The 16,977-nt window shown below is 43.7% G+C and overlaps 1 protein-coding gene across 3 annotated transcripts in view; it reads left to right on the top strand.

The window, feature by feature from the left end:
* ZNF407 (zinc finger protein 407) overlaps positions 1-16,977 on the top strand; it is a 374,140-nt gene that overhangs the window by 177,840 nt on the left and 179,323 nt on the right. The window lies entirely within an intron of this gene.

Here is a 16,977-nt window from a genome sequence, read left to right as displayed (position 1 = left end):
CTCCCTGAGAGGTGGTGCCACATGTCAACAAATTCTGAAGCCGCGACTGAAGTGACAGAGCACCGTGGCCAGGTCTACAGATTGTGAGCCTCTGTAAACTTCATTATCGAAATAGTAGTGAGTGTGAAATGGAGTAGGCCTGCAAGAAATAGCTGCAGATACTTGTTTTGGGGGAAAAAGTACTCATGCCATGTGTATTCTTGTTTCATCAGGGGTGACTCTCAATTATTCCAAGATACATTTTGCCCTCCCCTACGTTATTTTCATCAGTAAAAATTCTACTTAGAGGAAAGCACCGGTGTCCCTACTGCGTATCTTCTCACTTTCACAGTATGTTCTGTGGGAGTGATAGGATCCTCCTCGTGGGAGGACGTGGAGTTTAACAGTGGGACTAAGAGGTGCGTGCTCTTCCCCTAATACTCGCAGCATGGGGACGTGGTTGCCCGGGAGAGCATTCCTGTTCGTTCTCTGCCTCTCTCCTTTGTCCATCCATGTTCAGGGACAGTTGGACAGACATGGTTATACCACTAACCTTTCGGCTGATTGGCATCCTTTTCTTCCGTTGTTGTGTTCCTTTGAGCTCTTATGCACCCAGATGCTCCTGTAATCTGACACTGACATGGCCATTGAGCTCTCTGTCTCAGTGAGTTTGACTACACTTGACCCTACTTCATGTAACTGGAGTCCTGTAGCCTTTGCCCTTCTGTGACTGGCTTGTTTCCCTTTGCATAGAATCCTCTAGGTTTATCCATGCTGAAGCATGTGTTGGGATTTCCTTCCATTTTAAGGTCGAATAATATTCCATTGTATATGTAGACCATGCTTCCTTATTCGTTCATCCATCAATGGAAACTTGATTGGCTTCTACCGTTTGGCCCTTTGAATAATGCCAGTACACTATGGTACATTAGGTTGAATAAGGAATCATTTGAGACCCTCCTCTGAATTCTTTTGGGATATACCCAGGAGTGGACTTGCTGGATCAAATAGTAGTGTTTGGTTTAATTTTTCGATGAAACCTCCATACTGCTTTCCAAAGTTGCTGCTGCTGCATTTTACATTCTCATTTATGGTTCACAAGGTCTCCAGTTCCTTCTTACCCTGGCTGACTGCTGGTATTTCTGGCTTTTTGATAGGAACTCCATCCTAGTGGGTGTGAGGCCCGTTTCGATTACGTCGTCGTCTTTGTGCTCCTGCACTTCTTTGTTGCTCTTTCTCTCAGTGTTTATTAGTTCCTTACACCTAGAACTTAAAAGTTTATTTGGTTTTTATTTTCAGTTTTTTAAAATAGTTGGCGAGGAGAATATTGATTTGAAGCCTTGTAATTGTTTATTACTTTAAGGACATTTTGATGACTTCAGGAAATTACCCCTGTGGGTAGCCGAATCATATCTTGAAGAGAACAATTAAGACAGTTCTCCTCCTTTTGACTTTGTTAAAACTTGGTGAATGAAAATGCAGATCAGTGGTTTCATTAAAGTTTTTTTAGAAGCTTTATCTTGAGCATGTAAGATATCACTAAACTTTTTAAAATATTATGGTCTATTAAATTCTAACTTTAGATAAGGACCTTTTCCTATAATTTGTACAGAAGTAAGTCAGCCGTGTGCCAGCATCTGATTTCTTGGGGTAATGTTTCTCCGTTTTCCCCTTCGGGTCCCATGTGGTTAGGGAAGAACACTCAAGGGGCTGGGGTCTGGGGCCTCACAGGTGGGCCTCCTGGAGTCCAGCCACCCCTGGTCCCCAGGTGGATGGGATCTCCCTGAAGACCGGCATCCGCCGGGTCCGCTCCCTGGCTTCCTTCCACTCTGTGAGCGTACTCAGCCTGACCACGGTCATCAGGAGTGTAGACCTGCTCTCTCTTCTGACCTCCCTGCCCCACTCGCCTCCCACCCCTTCAGCGCCTCCTCCGGCAGACGGTGGATGGACTCAGTCATTCCTTTAGCACCGTTTCTCCCAAGCATGTCCTCCCAGTACTTGTGGAGGAGACAGAAAATTACATCATCATTATCGCACATGAGGAAGCCCTTTATGAGGGAAGTACGCTCGGGGTGTTTTGTCAGCTCGTGGCCAGGAAGACATCTGCGTCATCTCAGCGTTGGGCAGGCTCCTGTGTACCTGAGGCCAGCAGTGAGGGGCAGTGACGCAGACTGCCCTCCCGAAGGATGGCATCTCAGGACAGGTGGTCGCCGGCAGGGAGCGTGCTGGAGTTGGTGCCGGGCAAGGCAGCTCTGAAAGCAAGGATCTTGAAGTTCAGCTTCCAGTACAAGAAACCAAAATGAAAGAAAGGGGAAAGAAAAGTGAGTCGATCAACAATGTAGTCATAAAGGGGCTTATTTTCTTATGTGAAAGGCGCTCACAGGGAGGCGGCTTTGGGCACCAGGGCCGCTCCACACGCGCCACAGCCTGGCTCCTCTTCTCTGCCCGCCGCTCCATCTCAGGCTCCATCCCCAGAGACACCTGTGGCCCAGGGTACATGCTGGGGCTTTAGCCGGGATGTCTTAGTTGCAACCGAAAGAGGCAGGAAAGAAGTTGGACGTCTCCATCTATTTCCTCTGCAGTCACCCACTTACCTCGTCAAAACCCAATCCTGATGCTCCATTCTCTGGCAGCTTGGACTGGCTCACTCGTGATCTCTCACCTGGCATCCACCTGCTGACTTCGTGGTACCCTGTGCTCAGGGACCGTCCCTTTGCGTTGGCTTCTGCCGTACTTCTTGCCATTCTCCTTGAGCGTCTCCAGAGGGGGAGCTGATGCTTGCGCTCTGAGCTTCTCTGTGTTGGGTGCTTTCCTTTGAGAACCCTCAGGAAAGGCTACGAGTTCACAGGTGCAGATAGTGAGTGAGGCTCAGAGAGGCAGAGTCCTTTCAGGAACCCATGTCACATAGTGAAACAGATACTCGAACCCACAGCTCTGTGATTTTAGTGTTCAAGCACTTTTCCAGGATGGGTAAGACAGTCAGATTTAATTTGTAGGAGATCTGGCTTGTTTGATTTTGACACTGTCTCTAGCTATAGGTGAGAGGAAAAAATAACCTTACAGAGTATCTAAATCAGGAAGATACTGCCTGTGGGTATAAAATAGGATTTTTATTCAAGGTGATTTCAAATGATGATGAAGTCATTGAAGTAGTGATATGAAGAAAGGAAGCCCTGGGGAAGCCGTGGAGAATTTCGGATCCTGCAGTTGGTATAGGTTTCACCTAGAGCATCTCCTTCTGAACCCTCATTCACAGTAACTTGTTTCCGCCCTTGAGTGTATGGTCCTTATTTAAAACTTAAGACTTGCTTTATATATATTTATATACACATTATATATATATACATGTTTATATAATACAGAAGAACATGTTATAGTTATATGTATATATGTATAAATATGCACATTTTTATCTATTTATATAAATTATATGTATATATATGTACATATTGTTACACATAAGGACTATATTTTTTTTCCACTGAACTGTCATATATTTCTACAGTAATATTTGAAGATTTGCCATTGTTGTTAACTAGCATTAGAACAGCTATCATTGGGGTTGAGTGGAGAGAAAGTAAGAAAAACTTACAAGGCAGGAGGAGGAGAATGTTTCCTTTAAACTTAGAGCCTGGGGAATAGAAAGCGCCTCAGGCTAACACTTCATGGCTTGTGCACACTGTGTTTAATTTTTATGTAATACAACGTACTGTTCCAAAGCCTGCCTCAGGGAACCCCCTCTTCTGAAGGGTCGCTGGGGAAATGTCCACCATCCGCTGAGGTCACGCTGCCCTGGAGGTGGTCCCTGGGCCTGGAACACCTGCTGGCAGCACCCTGGCGGTTCTCTCTGGTCAAGTGGGTGTTTTAAAGCCATCGGAAGTATGAGGAAGCTAAATAAATTTCATTCTAGGCTTTACATGAAGACCTTCCAGGAGTCAAATGGAACACCTCCGAACAGATTATGGAGCAATGAACCGAAATGCATCGCACTTCTTAGCCAGAGAGGGAACAGCGTCACTGACCTCGGGCAGCTTCCTCGTCCCTCCTTGCCGAGTGGGGGACTGGCAGTGATGCGTGGGGCACCACGCAGGAGCTGAGGACACAGTTAGAAACGAGAAAGACCAGCTTCCTGTTCTTCAGAGAACGAGCCTAAATTCTGACATTGGGGAAGTACCCAATAAATGCTGTTGCTTGGGCATTAAGTCGTGTTCGGCTCTTTGCGACCCCATGGCCTGCAGCCTGCCAGGCTCCTCTGTCCTCCCAACAAATAGGTAAGGAAGTAAAAGGAAAGATTATTTCCATTTAATCCAACAGGTAATGAATGAGACAGTGATGGAGAAGTTATGTCCTGGCCTTTTTTTGAAAAATCTAACCTTTAGTTAGATTCATGTTTTTAACTGAAGTTTCACGACCTTTAGCGCATGTACTTTTCTCTCTGTGTTAGTAGCAGAATACTCGATTCACCCATACGGTGCAGGCGGATCTCCGTACAGACGCTAACAGACTCTGGTCCCGGTGCCCCCTCTCAATATGATCGACACTGTCCCCTCTGATTCAGAAACTCTTTTCTAGTTCTATTCTGTTTCTGTTCCTTTGGGCCTTGTGGCAGGCATGACCCAATTATTATCTTCGCTACCTTTTGCCAGGAAAATGGAGTGATTTGGGTGTGAAGAAATCTGTAACTCCTTTGCTTGTTTTGTTTTGTTTTTGGTAACGGTCCACTCCACCGAGCGCCTGTTGGCACAGTTTAGGATGGAGGTCCTCACTGAGGCTCTCCTGTCAGCATAGCCTCCACGTCAGCATTTCTGTCAAAGTCAGGCCAGACGGGATTGACACTGTCACCATCTGCAGATCTTTGCTTTGCCTCGTCAGGAGGATTTGCTTCATATTATGTAGTACAAACAAAACAACAAATACTCCTGGACAGAGGTTTTCAGACAGACTGGTCCTTTCATTGGCTAGAAGAGGTGCACCCCTCTCTCTCAGGCCAGACTGCAGTTACAGGTGAGAGACGACCAGGAGAGACAGAAAAAACACTCCTCAGCCATTTTCAGATGTTAGGAGTGACACTAGCTTGCTTGGCTCACAGGGCTGATAACAAGCTGCTTTTTTCAGAGACGCTGCCAAGTGTTGACAGTTGACCTGACGGCTCTGGCTTTGATTGGTCTTAGGAGTGAACAGGATTTTCCTGCCTTGTTTTGTTTTAATTGCTGTAGCTCTTAAGCTCCTGACGGTCACTGTGCTGAGGCGGAGGTGGAGGCTTCTGTAGACGTGCAGAGCGTAGAGTGCAGAGCGGGGCCAACCGTGCCTTCTGTGGACCCTGAGCCTTGAGGGCTTCCCCGAGAGGCGTCCCCAGCCTCGTGCTGTGTTCAGCGGTCGGGGGGAAGCAGACATGAATCGTCCCAGCTCCCAGTCCTCTCTCCTCATCCTGATCTGGAAGCAGGAACCAGAAAAGCCCCGATGGGCCGGGGCCGCCCTCGCCCGTGTGTCCGCGGCACTCTTCTGACAGCCTAATCATATTGGGATGAGCGCCGCCCCAGCGCTGGCTCTGGTCTCCAGTCTCATTTCACCGCGCCTCATTGTTGGAGAGAGGACCATTCAGTTCACGCTGGCTCAAGGTCCAGCACTGGCTGCCGTGGCGGTGTGGATGGGAGAGTCCCTGGGTCCCGGCCAGAGGCAGACACCCCCGACTCCTTGTCCCGCTGTGCCTGACCTGAGCAGGGAGGGAGGGGCGGACCCCCAGAGGTCTCTGTTCAGGGGAGGGCGTTCCTGGTGGAAGAAGGTGTTGAGCAAAAGTGTCTTGAACACGGCTGCTGGTGTTTGTGTTTTGAGAAGGGGAAGGAAGGTGTGTCCCGAGGAGGCCTTGGAGAGGTGGGCCTCCCGCCTGAAGGCCCTGGTCGGTCACTCCGGTGCTGAGTGCAGTGCCCACCCCACCGCGACTCTGTCAGGGAGCCAGCCTGCCAGGCACAGGTGATGGGAGCACAGACGTGGTGATGTGCTGACCCAGGAAGCAGAGATCACAGCGTGCCCCAGGAGTCCAGGCGCAGCCGGGTTGGCAGCAGGCCTGTGGAGGAGACGGTGGGGAAGAGGGTTGTTCTAGGCTGGGCAGTCTGTGGAAAAAGAGGGGCAGTAAATCAGGAGCAGTGTGTGTTTCGGGAGGCTCGATGGGTCTCCTGTTATATAAAGGGTTCTTCAAGAAGGCTGAAGTGAAGGGAGGGAAAAAACAGGTTACAAACTAGAGGAAGACAGTATTCTTTGAGCATTAAACTGTGAATACTGACAGCCTCCGTGTTGTTCAGCATCTTTACAGGCATAGCACCTCTGGCCTCCCAGACCCCTCCGCCTTTGTCCATGGGATGCGGAACAGTAGCGCTTTATTTGCCCGTGTAGAACCTGCCCTGCTAAGAGCCGCCTCTGGGAGGCCCCGTTAAGAAAGCTCCTTTCAGCCGTGCTTCCTGCTGTGCTTCTCCTGGCCCTGAGTGGCCCCTGCAGAGTTCCGTGTGCTGCTGGGGTCTGTGCAGCTTCCTCACTGGCCCCACGCTTGACTGTCTTTGTGCAGCTTGTGTTCCGATGATCTCATTTTTCTGTTTCTGTTTTCTTTTTTAATAATTGCCTTCTAACTTAAACTGCAATGTTGAAAGTTCTTTCCGTGAGGTTTATAGCCTAATTGTTTTCACCTATATAGTAAGCTATTCAGAATTGGTTTTTTATTTTAATTCATACACTTTGTTTGATATTGTTGAAGGTTGCTTTGCCTTACTTTGCTTTAGTTATTTTAATTGAAAATGATTGGCATTGAGCCAATCATATTAAGCATATGAGTAGTTTGTTTTTTGGGTTTTTTTCCATAATGCAATGCAGATACTGAGACTTCTTGCCCAGTAAGCCTGTGACATATTGGGGTATTTGTTTAGTTTAAATTAGATTGTTTCAGATATTTTTGTCTGATTATAAAAGGTGCATCTTAGATGCTATTATTTTAATTTCAACTATTTTAAGTCTTTAATAATTCTTTTTTATTAGTTGGAGGCTAATTACTTTATAATATTGTAGTGGTTTTTGTCATACATTGACATGAATCAGCCATGGATTTACATGTATTCCCCATCCCGATCCCCCCTCCCACCTCCCTCTCCATAATTCTTAATAATTCCTTTTTCAATCTTTATTATTCTATGCTAGTGGTAAAGAACCCGCCTGCCAATGCAGGAGATGTAAGAGACCCAGGTTTTATTCTTGAGACAGATAGATCCTATGGAGAATGAAATGGGAACACACTCCAGTATTCTTGCCTGGAGAATCCCATGGACAGAGGGGCCTGGTGGGCCATGGTTCATAGGGTTGCAAAGAATTGTTCACAACTGAAGCTGTATAGCACGCACCTATTTTTAAGTGTTTGATAATTTCCACATTTCTGTTCCTGGTGCCATTAACTTCACTGTATTGAGTGTATTTTCTGCAAAGATGGACTTGGGAATGATAATAGGTAATCCTTAAATTGTGTGTGTGTGTGTGTGTGTGTGTGTGTTTTAAAAGCAGGAAGTTTAAATGTTTGGTGAACTATGTTAAAACTTTTGACTAAAAATAACCAGAGCAATTTATCATAGATGTAACGTATTTATGCTGATAAGTCTTCTTCTCCTTTGACTTTCGCTTCTCTTCTATTCTCAGCTGTCTGTAAGGCCCCTCAGATAGCCATTCAGCATTTTTGCTTTTCTTTTCCTTGGGGTGGTTTTGATCCCTGCCTCCTGTATAATGTCCCAAACCTCTGTCCATAGTTCATCAGGCACTCTGTCTCTCAGATCTAGCCCCTTGAATCTATTTGTCACTTCCACTGTATAATTGTAAGGGATTTGATTTAGGTCATAGTGGTTTTTTCCTACTGTCTTCAATTTCAGTCTGAATTTGGCAATAAGGAATTCATGGTCTGTGCCACAGTCAGCTCCCAATCTTGTTTTTGCTGACTGTATAGAGCTTCTCCATCTTTGGTTGCAAAGAATATAATCAGTCTGATTTCAGTGTTGACTATCTGGTGATGTCCATGTGTAGAGTCTTCTCTTGTGTTGTTGGAAGAGGGTGTTTGCTATGACCAGTGCGTTCTCTTGGCAAAACTCTGCTAGCCTGCTCTGCTTCATTCTGTACTCCAAGGCCAAATCTGCCTGTTACTCAAGGTATTTCTTGACTCCCTACTTTTGCATTCCAGTCCCGTATAATGAAAAAGACATCTTTTTTGGGTGTTGGTTCTAGAAGGTCTTGTAGGTCTTCAGAGAACTGTCCAACTTCAGCTTCTTCAGCATTACTGGCTGGGGCATAGACTTGGATTACTGTGATATTGAATAGTTTGCCTTAAAAGTGAGCAGAGATCATTTTGTCATTTTTGAGATTGCATCCAAGTACTGCATTTTGGACTCTTTTGTTGACTATGGTGGCTATTCCATTTCTTCTAAGGAATTCTTGCCCACAGTAGTAGATATATTGGCTATCTGAGTTACGTTCACCCATTCCAGTCCATTTTAAATCACTGATTCTTAAAATGTTGGTGTTCACTCTTGCCATCTCCTGTTTGACCACTTTCAATTTGCCTTGATGCATGGACGTAACATTTCAGATTCCTATGCAATGTTGCTCTTTACAGCATCGGACTTTACTTCCATCACCAGTCACATCCACAACTGGGTGTTGTTTTTGCTTTGGCCCTGTCTCTTCATTCTTTCTGGAGTTATTTCTCCACTGATATCCAGTAGCATATTGGGCACCTACCAACCTGGGGAATTCATCTTCCAGTGTCCTATCTTTTTGCCTTTTCATACTCTTCATGGGGGTCTCAAGGCAAGAATACTGAAATGGTTTGCCATTCCCTTCTCCAGTGGATGACGTTTTGTCAGACCTCTCCACTATGACCCTCCCGTCTTGAGTGGCCCTACACAGCATGGCTCATAGTTTCACTGAGTTAGACAAGGCTGTGGTCCATGTGATCAGATTGGTTAGTTTCTTGTTATTGTGGTTTTCACTCTGTCTGCCCTCTGATGGAGAAGGATAAGAGGCTTATGGAAGCTTCCTGATGGGAGCAAAAGGCAAAGGAGAAAAGGAAAGATATACGCATTTGAATGCAGAGTTCCAAAGAATTGCAAGAAGAGATAAGAAAACCTTCCTCAGCAATCAGTGCGAAAAAATAGAGGAAAACAGTAGAATGGGAAAGTCTAGAGATCTCTTCAAGAAAATTAGAGATAGCAAGGGAACATTTCATGCAAAGAAACTGGAAAAGGTCAACCATTTTCATTCCAATCCCAAAGAAAGGCAATGCTAAAGAAGGTTCAAACCACCACACAAATGCACTCATCTCACATGCTAGCAAAGTAATGCTCAAAATTCTCCAAGCCAGGCTTCAACAGTACATGAACCGTGAACTTCCAGATGTTCAAGCTATCTTTAGAAAAACCAGAGGAACCAGAGATCAAAATGCAACATCCACTGGATCATCAAAAAAGCAAGAGGGTTCCAGAAAAACATCTACTTATGCCTTATTGACTATGCCAAAGCCTTGGACTATGTGGATCACAACAAACTGAAAACTTCTTCAAGAGAGGGGAATACCAGACCACCTGACCTGCCTCCTGAGAAATCTGTATGCAGGTCAGGAAGCAACAGTTAGAACTGGACATGGAACAACAGACTTGTTGCAAATTGGGAAAGGAGTACGTCAAGGCTGTATATTGTCACCCTGCTTATTTATTTAACTTGTATGCAGAGTACACCATGAGAAACGTCTGGGCTCATCATGGGCTGGATGAAGCACAAGCTGGAATCAAGATTGCCAGGAGAAATATCAGTAACCTCAGATATGCATATGACACCACCCTTATGAAAATGAAGAAGACCTAAAGAGCCTCTTGATGAAAGTGGATGAGCAGAGTGAAAAATTTGGCTTAAAACTCAGCATTCAGAAAACAAAGATCATGGCATCTGGTCCCATCGCTTCATGGCAAATAAATGGGGAAACAGTGGAAACCGTGACAGACTTTATTTTTTTGGGCCCTCAAATCACTGCAGATGGTGACTGTAGCCATGAAATAAAAAGACGCATACTCCTTGGAAGAAAAGTTATGACCAACCTAGACAGCATATTAAAAAGCAGAGACATTCCTTTGCCAACAAAAGTTCATCTAGTCAAGGCTATGGTTTTTCCAGTGGTCATGTATGGATATGAGAGTTGGACTATTAAGAATGCTTATACCACCGAGGAGTTAATGCTTTTGAACTGTGGTGTTGGAGAAAGACTCTTGAGAGTCCCTTGGACTGCAAGGAGATCCAACCAGTCCTTCCTAAAGGAAATCCATCCTGAATATTCATTGGAAGGACTGATGTTGAAACTGAAAATCCAATTCTTTTGCCACCTGTTGCAAAGAACTGACTTATTTGAAAAGTCCCTGATACTGGGAAAGATTGAAGGCAAGAGGAGAAGGGGACAACAGAGCATTAGATGGTTGGATGGCATCACCAACTCAATGGACATGAGTTTGAGTAAGCTCCGGGAGTTGGCAATGGACAGGGAGGACTGGCGTGCTGCAGTCCATGGGGTCGCAAAGAGTTGGACACGACTAAACGACTGAACTGAACTGAACTCAGAAATCTAGTTTGAGGGGTAGTTGTAAATAGGACATTCTTTATTAATGTATGTGTGAGATAATGTCATTGGAAGTCAGCTGTATTGTTATGGAAAGCAGTTGCCATTGCTCGTTGCAGTTGCTAGATTAAAAAAAAAATTGCTAGATTGGTTACCATTGGAACATAATATATCAGTCAGCCATCCCAGAGAAACAGAGCCACTAAGATATATGTTAACCCTTATGCACACACACATACACACACACACACACACACACACACACGTCTGTCTGTCTGTCCATCTGTCTTCCCCTCCCTCTTATCACCCACACCCCTCCAGATTCCACCTTGTGTCTCTCTGTCTTTCTCAGTTCCTTACGAGGAGCTGGTTGATGCACTTCTGTGGCTGGCCAAGCAAGTGTGAAAGCTGAAGGTGTTGTGTAAATCTCTGCAGAAGAAGCTGCGGCTCCAGCCCACAGACCAGCATCTAGTGTGTGTCCCCCATCTAAGAACGTGTCCCTGCTTGGGACATAGTGATGTGTGAAAAATAACTTGTTGATGAGTAAACATATCAGGCTTATGTGTTTTATAAAATATTTTTATAGTGTTTTCTCTTAATAACCATGTTTTGAGTCCTTGCTGCTTTGTTTTCATTGGAAATTAACCCTTATTAAATAAGGGTTAGTAAATGGTTCTGGCACAGAATCCAAGAATTATATAAATAAAAAAAAGTTACTTCTAAACTTTTTACTATTTTGGATCATCTAAATTTAATTAGTCACATTGATATTACGTGGGCTAAAAATGAAAACTGTATAATTTTCTTCTTAGCATAAATTAGATTCTCTTAATTTTCAACAGACAGAGATATCTTCTCTGAAAAGAAGAATAACAAAGTTATATATTACCCATTTATCTTTACTTTGTTATTTTTTTTTTGAATAATGATTTGAAGTGTTTTGTAGACCATCACAGCCCAGAGAAGGAATTCTGTCGTCCACAGATTCATCAGCATGTAACTATAAGACGTGATCTTATTTATGATATGGCTTAGTCACAATCTCTATAAACTCCTACATTGGAGGGAATGAGATTGTGCTGAGAGAATCCCAGAATCTCGCTTTGACTTTTTTTTCTGTTTCCATCGCCCAGTTCTGTGCCAGAACCATTTACTAAATATTTATTGAATTTCTGAATGAATGTTCAGATCTCACCTTAGAGGGTAATAGCAGCTCCTTGAAGGAATATGCCACGCTTTTCTATTTGTGTTTATTTATAATATCTCGATTGGTAGGTACAGGATAGCCTCAGTAAAGCCTGGAGAAAAATTATAATTTCATCTTTTATTAAATATACAGTTTACCTTAAATATTAAATGAAGTTTCAGAAAAAGATTTTCAAAGTATTAAATAGATAGAAATGTCAATTTCAGGAAAATTAAACTTAAAACTATTGAACTGTTCAGTGTGGTCTGTCCTGCTCTCTGGGTTAAAGAGCTGCCGTGGCCTGGCCTTGGTTGACCTCTCGAGTCACGTCTTTGGCTTTCTTCTGCTCGCTGTTGGCGCCAGCGGTGCCAAAGTCCTTCTGTCTCCCCGACTGGGCCGTGCCTTCTCCTGCATCTCAGGTGACTAGATGCTGTTCGCCCTGCCGAGGTGCGCTGTCGCTGAGCTTCTGCAGGTGGACTGCGTGCTCCTCCACGTACTGAGCTCCCTGGGGTTTCAGGTGTGCACGTGTGTCAGAGCCTGTCCCCTCTGTCTTGGAACTGAGTTTCTTCCTGGATTCAGGGCTCAGATGATTTCTTACTCTCATTCATATAACATATGTTCATAGCATTAGTACAGACAGGTATTAACGAGGAATGACTAAGTCATGCATGTATGGTATATGTACGTGTGTATGTGTATGTGTTGTACGTGTGTATAAACACATATGCTGCGGTTATTTGGTGTATGTCCTGTCTGACTCTTTGTGACCCCGTGGACTGTAGTCCGCCAGGCTCCTCAGTCCATGGGATTCTCCAGGCAAGAATACTAGAGTGGGTTGCCATTTCCTTCTCCAGGGGGTTTTCCCAACCCAGGGATTGAACTCACATCTCCTGCATTTGCAGGCAGATTCTGTACCACCAAGCCAACAGGGAAGCCTAGTAAACATATATACATATGTATTAAAGAATGGTAGTGTTTTATAAGAAACATTGAAAACAAAAATCTGACATTTTTTTCAATAATTTTCAACTTATTAAAATATACTTGTGAAAAATTATAGATACACATTCCCGTATTTAGTATCAACAAGATTGGAAACCATCAGGAGGAAAAGGTAAGGAAATGCTTATTTTAGGGTTCTTATTCCTGAGGTGTGTACTCTTAAATATAAGCAGCTCCAGGGGTGAGCCCTGATACAGTTTTGAAAGTTAGCCAATAAGGGACGTTCAGAGTTGAATTAACCTGTGATGATTTTTCCTAAATAAACTGAAGGGAGAGAAGTCTAAGAGGAGATTAAGGGCACATAGTCACACAACTAATGATTGAGAAGAGAGCTCTGAAAGTGAAATACCAGAAGGAGGAAAAAGCCGAGTGATCCTGATTGATGATTCTGCAGGGAAGCATGTGGCTCAGGCCATCTGCGACCCATATAAAGGGGACAGGCCGCACGGCTGCCTTCAGGGGGCCGGCTCGGAAGGCGACAAGAAGGGCAAAAGAGATCCCGGGAGGATGCGGGGTTTTTACTTAATGTTGGTCAACCTTAAACCATTCCTTAGTACTGAAATTTCCTCACAGCTGGATGGAATTTAAGAGCTGTGAAGGGACAGCCATGCTTACCTCTGGGACCATGTTGTGAATCTGTGTGTTGGTTATTCAGCCAGTAATCCACTGAGAGTCTCTCACTCAAAGTTGTTAGTAAGGAGGTTACTAGAACTTTCTACAGCTTTCAGTTTTGTAAAACATTGTGAAGACCTGATTTTCATTATAAAACAAGGGATAAGGGGATACCTTATTTTTTGGCTCACTATAGTAAGGATTATTGATATGGAAAAAAATGTAAAATGAAGACTACGTTGTATTCTCACTTAATTTCTTTTATTTCTTGATCAGCTTTTTTGTTTGATATTTTAAAAGATGAGAAAATTCTACTTCATAATTTTATTATATATCTAAGTCATTTCAGAAACACAAAGAAGCATGGTGAGTCTGGAAGTTTAAGTGAATTCTAAACTATTAGAGTAGATTACTGATGACTCCATAGGTTTTGGCCAGAGACACCTGGGAGACCACAGGTGCTGCATTCTGTTGGGACTGTCCTTTGTGACCATTGTTTGCAAATGGGATTTAAGTTGTCTTGGTGGCAGCACTGCGGACTTTTTTCTCTGGTTTAAGTGGATTAGGATACCCCTCACCCCCAGGGCTAGTAGTCAGTATTTTCAAGGCTTTTGGTTGGTCTTGCTGATATGACCTTTGTGGAGAAGTTCCTTTTTCTGACAAAGTGTGGAAAACTGAGCCCACATGAGGAGTTCTTCAGGTGGTTTGTGCATGGCCGTCTGCAGGATATTTCCATGGCAGGAAGAATGGTGTGTTCAGTTTCGTTAACAAGTTACTCAGATCCAGCTCTGAGTCAGTGGTTTCAATGAACACTGTAGCCTCTGCTTCAGTTTTTCTTGTAGGTGCTAGAAGATCAGAAACTGTAACAAAGTAAATAAATATAAACTTGGTAAATATTTTACATTTTTATCTCCAAGTAATAAAACAATGGTCATCAGAAAGGTATCAGCAAGAATTGTTTATACACATAATGACGTAATTTTTCGCTCTCCCATTCCTGAAATGGCAGACTTTGTTTACCAGGAGCGCTACCCCTTTCCAAATTGCATGCAAGTGGGGAGGTCTTGGATTGAATTTAGGAGACCTGATTCATGTTTCTCCTGTGCTGTTTAACAGCTGTGTCCTTGACAAGTTCTCTGTAACATGTGCATGAATGTTCGATGGTCTTCAAAGACTCCAGCACTGTGTCCTCTAGATTGAAAATTCTGTATCACAGGTTTGCCATTAACACACAATTGGATTGGATTCCTACAGTGACACATAAGATAAGCTAGTGCATATACGATAACAATGAAAACACTTTAATTTTTCTGTTCTTGGAATATTTTATTATGTATTTTTTGGCCCTAAAGAAGATGATCAGTACTTCTCGATTGACTTTAGGCAAATTTCTTTGCTTTTCCACACACAGTGTCCATCTCTAAGTGTTTACTTGGTGGAGCGCTGTGGAGATATGTGAGGCCCCATGGGGAAGGCTCTGAGAGTCTACCCAGAGTGAGAGTGTGTGTGTGTTCTTGCCCAGGGGCGGTGGATCGGCTGGAGGGTCTGTGGGGGCAGTGGAGAGTGACGGGGTGGAAGTATGGGCGTGGTTGAGGGGGGCTGTAGGAGTGGTCGGCCTTCTGTGTTAAGACTGCAGCAGAGCAAAGCAGAACAGCAGGGATGTCAGGCTCCTCTGGACTCCCCCTCCCCTGCAAGTCTTCAGCACATCCCTCAGTGATGCTGGGAACCGACTGAGTTGACCAGCCTCCCAACTAGCTGGTCCTGAGGAAGAGATCATGGAGGTGAGATGAAATCTCAGCATGTTTAACATATCTTTTTGGGAAGATGAGTGCTAATTTCCAAAGAGAATAGTAAGAATGAAACCTGTTGTTTGAACAGGCCTATTCATGAACTGTGGAATATTGAAAAGTTGGTTGTATGGCATCTCATCTCCATTTAGTACATATAAGATAAACTAACAATTAAAACATTTTAATTTTTCTGTTCTTAGAATATTTTATTAATGAATATGTATTGTTTGTCCCCAAAGAGGATGATCATTACAGAAGAAAATCTTTCATGGATCAAGTAATGCATTAAAATTAGAGGGAAAAGTATTCACATTCCTGAAATTATACCTGGAGCTGTATAATAGGTATTAGATGAAGTGAGTTGTTCCTTCAATAGTGTCTCTTTGGTTGGAAGTCAGAGAATTTTTTTAGTGAATTTTTAAGTGAACACCACAAATATCTAGTAATTTTGCTTCTTTTACTTAAAGGAACAAATCTATTTGTGCTTTATAATATCTTAATAAAAACTTATCAAGATGTGTTTATTTTAAACCTTTAATCTCATCTTTCGTGAAGAGATCTCACGGTTACCCAGTTTCCCTCTTCCTTTGGTGTGTTTCTTCCATAGTTCTCTAGAGTCCCTTCTTCTGGAACCATAGTACGTCACTCTTACACTGATGCTCACCATGCCATTTTAACCCTCGCTTCTCTGTTTTCTGTCCAAGCATGTCACCCTTTCCCCCTCTCTTATCCTACATGCCAATATTCCACTGCTTGTACCCTACCCTAGGATAGATGAACCTAATACTGGGGTCTAATGTATGAACTTAGTGACAATTTTGGCTTTGTTAAATGTAGAAATTTGGCTGAGCCTATATCTTTATTATTTATACATTATTCCTTGGTTTCTATCCAAACATATGTAGACTGATACATTCAGTTCCTTGAGGTTTTTGCTGGAGGGCCATTCTGCTGGGAGGGGCTTCTGTGAGCACCCGGAGTAGCCCCACCACCAGGCTGTCCTGCACGCAGGGTCTGTGAGGCTCTGTAGGCCCCGTCAGGCTGCCTGCCTGTTGCTGTAGGCCTTATTTAAACTACAGGTCATCGACACATTTTTTAACAAACAGAAAGTATGTATTATAATAAAAGTGTTAACCTGATACAAAAATTAATTATACTTTTTTGTGGCTGAGCCTGACAATTGGAGATATGTCCTAAATGGCTCCATGCTTATATGTTACGCTTCTTATATGTATTGAATTGAGATATTTCACATCATCACTGAACATGGAGGAGTGAGGCCCACCTGAGTGTGACCGGATCGCAAGGGCGCCAGGCTCTGCGCGAGGTGTGGTGCGCGGCAATCGGTCCTGGTGACCAAGATTAATGAAACTCAGATGGGTTTTAATTAGTGCAGCTGCAGTCATCAATTATCTGCTGAACACAAATATTGTTATATTTGGGAAATTCTTGATTTATTTTATTCCACTGGCCAGCAGATTTAGATGAATGAGTTCTCATCATAAACATTCTGAGAAAAATTGCCAGAGGCCACAGTTTATTATTTAGGACACAATCAGCAAGAGTGAACAATACAGAACAGAACGTTGAGAAGTGCTCTCCACATTAATTTGGAAATTTTGCTGAAATGTATGGCTTGTACAGGTTGTCAGAAACATCAGGGCATCCTCAACAAAATTCAGAGCAGTCTATCAAGAAGGGAGCATGCAACTGTCTTACACAGCCCAGGAGATGGTCCCTGGTGGTTGTCAGTGCGCACGCGCTGCGGACAGGCGCCAGCCACG

This window comes from Cervus canadensis, chromosome 23 (genome assembly GCF_019320065.1).
Source record: "Cervus canadensis isolate Bull #8, Minnesota chromosome 23, ASM1932006v1, whole genome shotgun sequence".
Lineage (NCBI taxonomy): Eukaryota > Metazoa > Chordata > Mammalia > Artiodactyla > Cervidae > Cervus > Cervus canadensis.
Note: the sequence above shows the minus strand (reverse complement) of the source record. Positions and strands in the feature narration are given on the sequence as shown.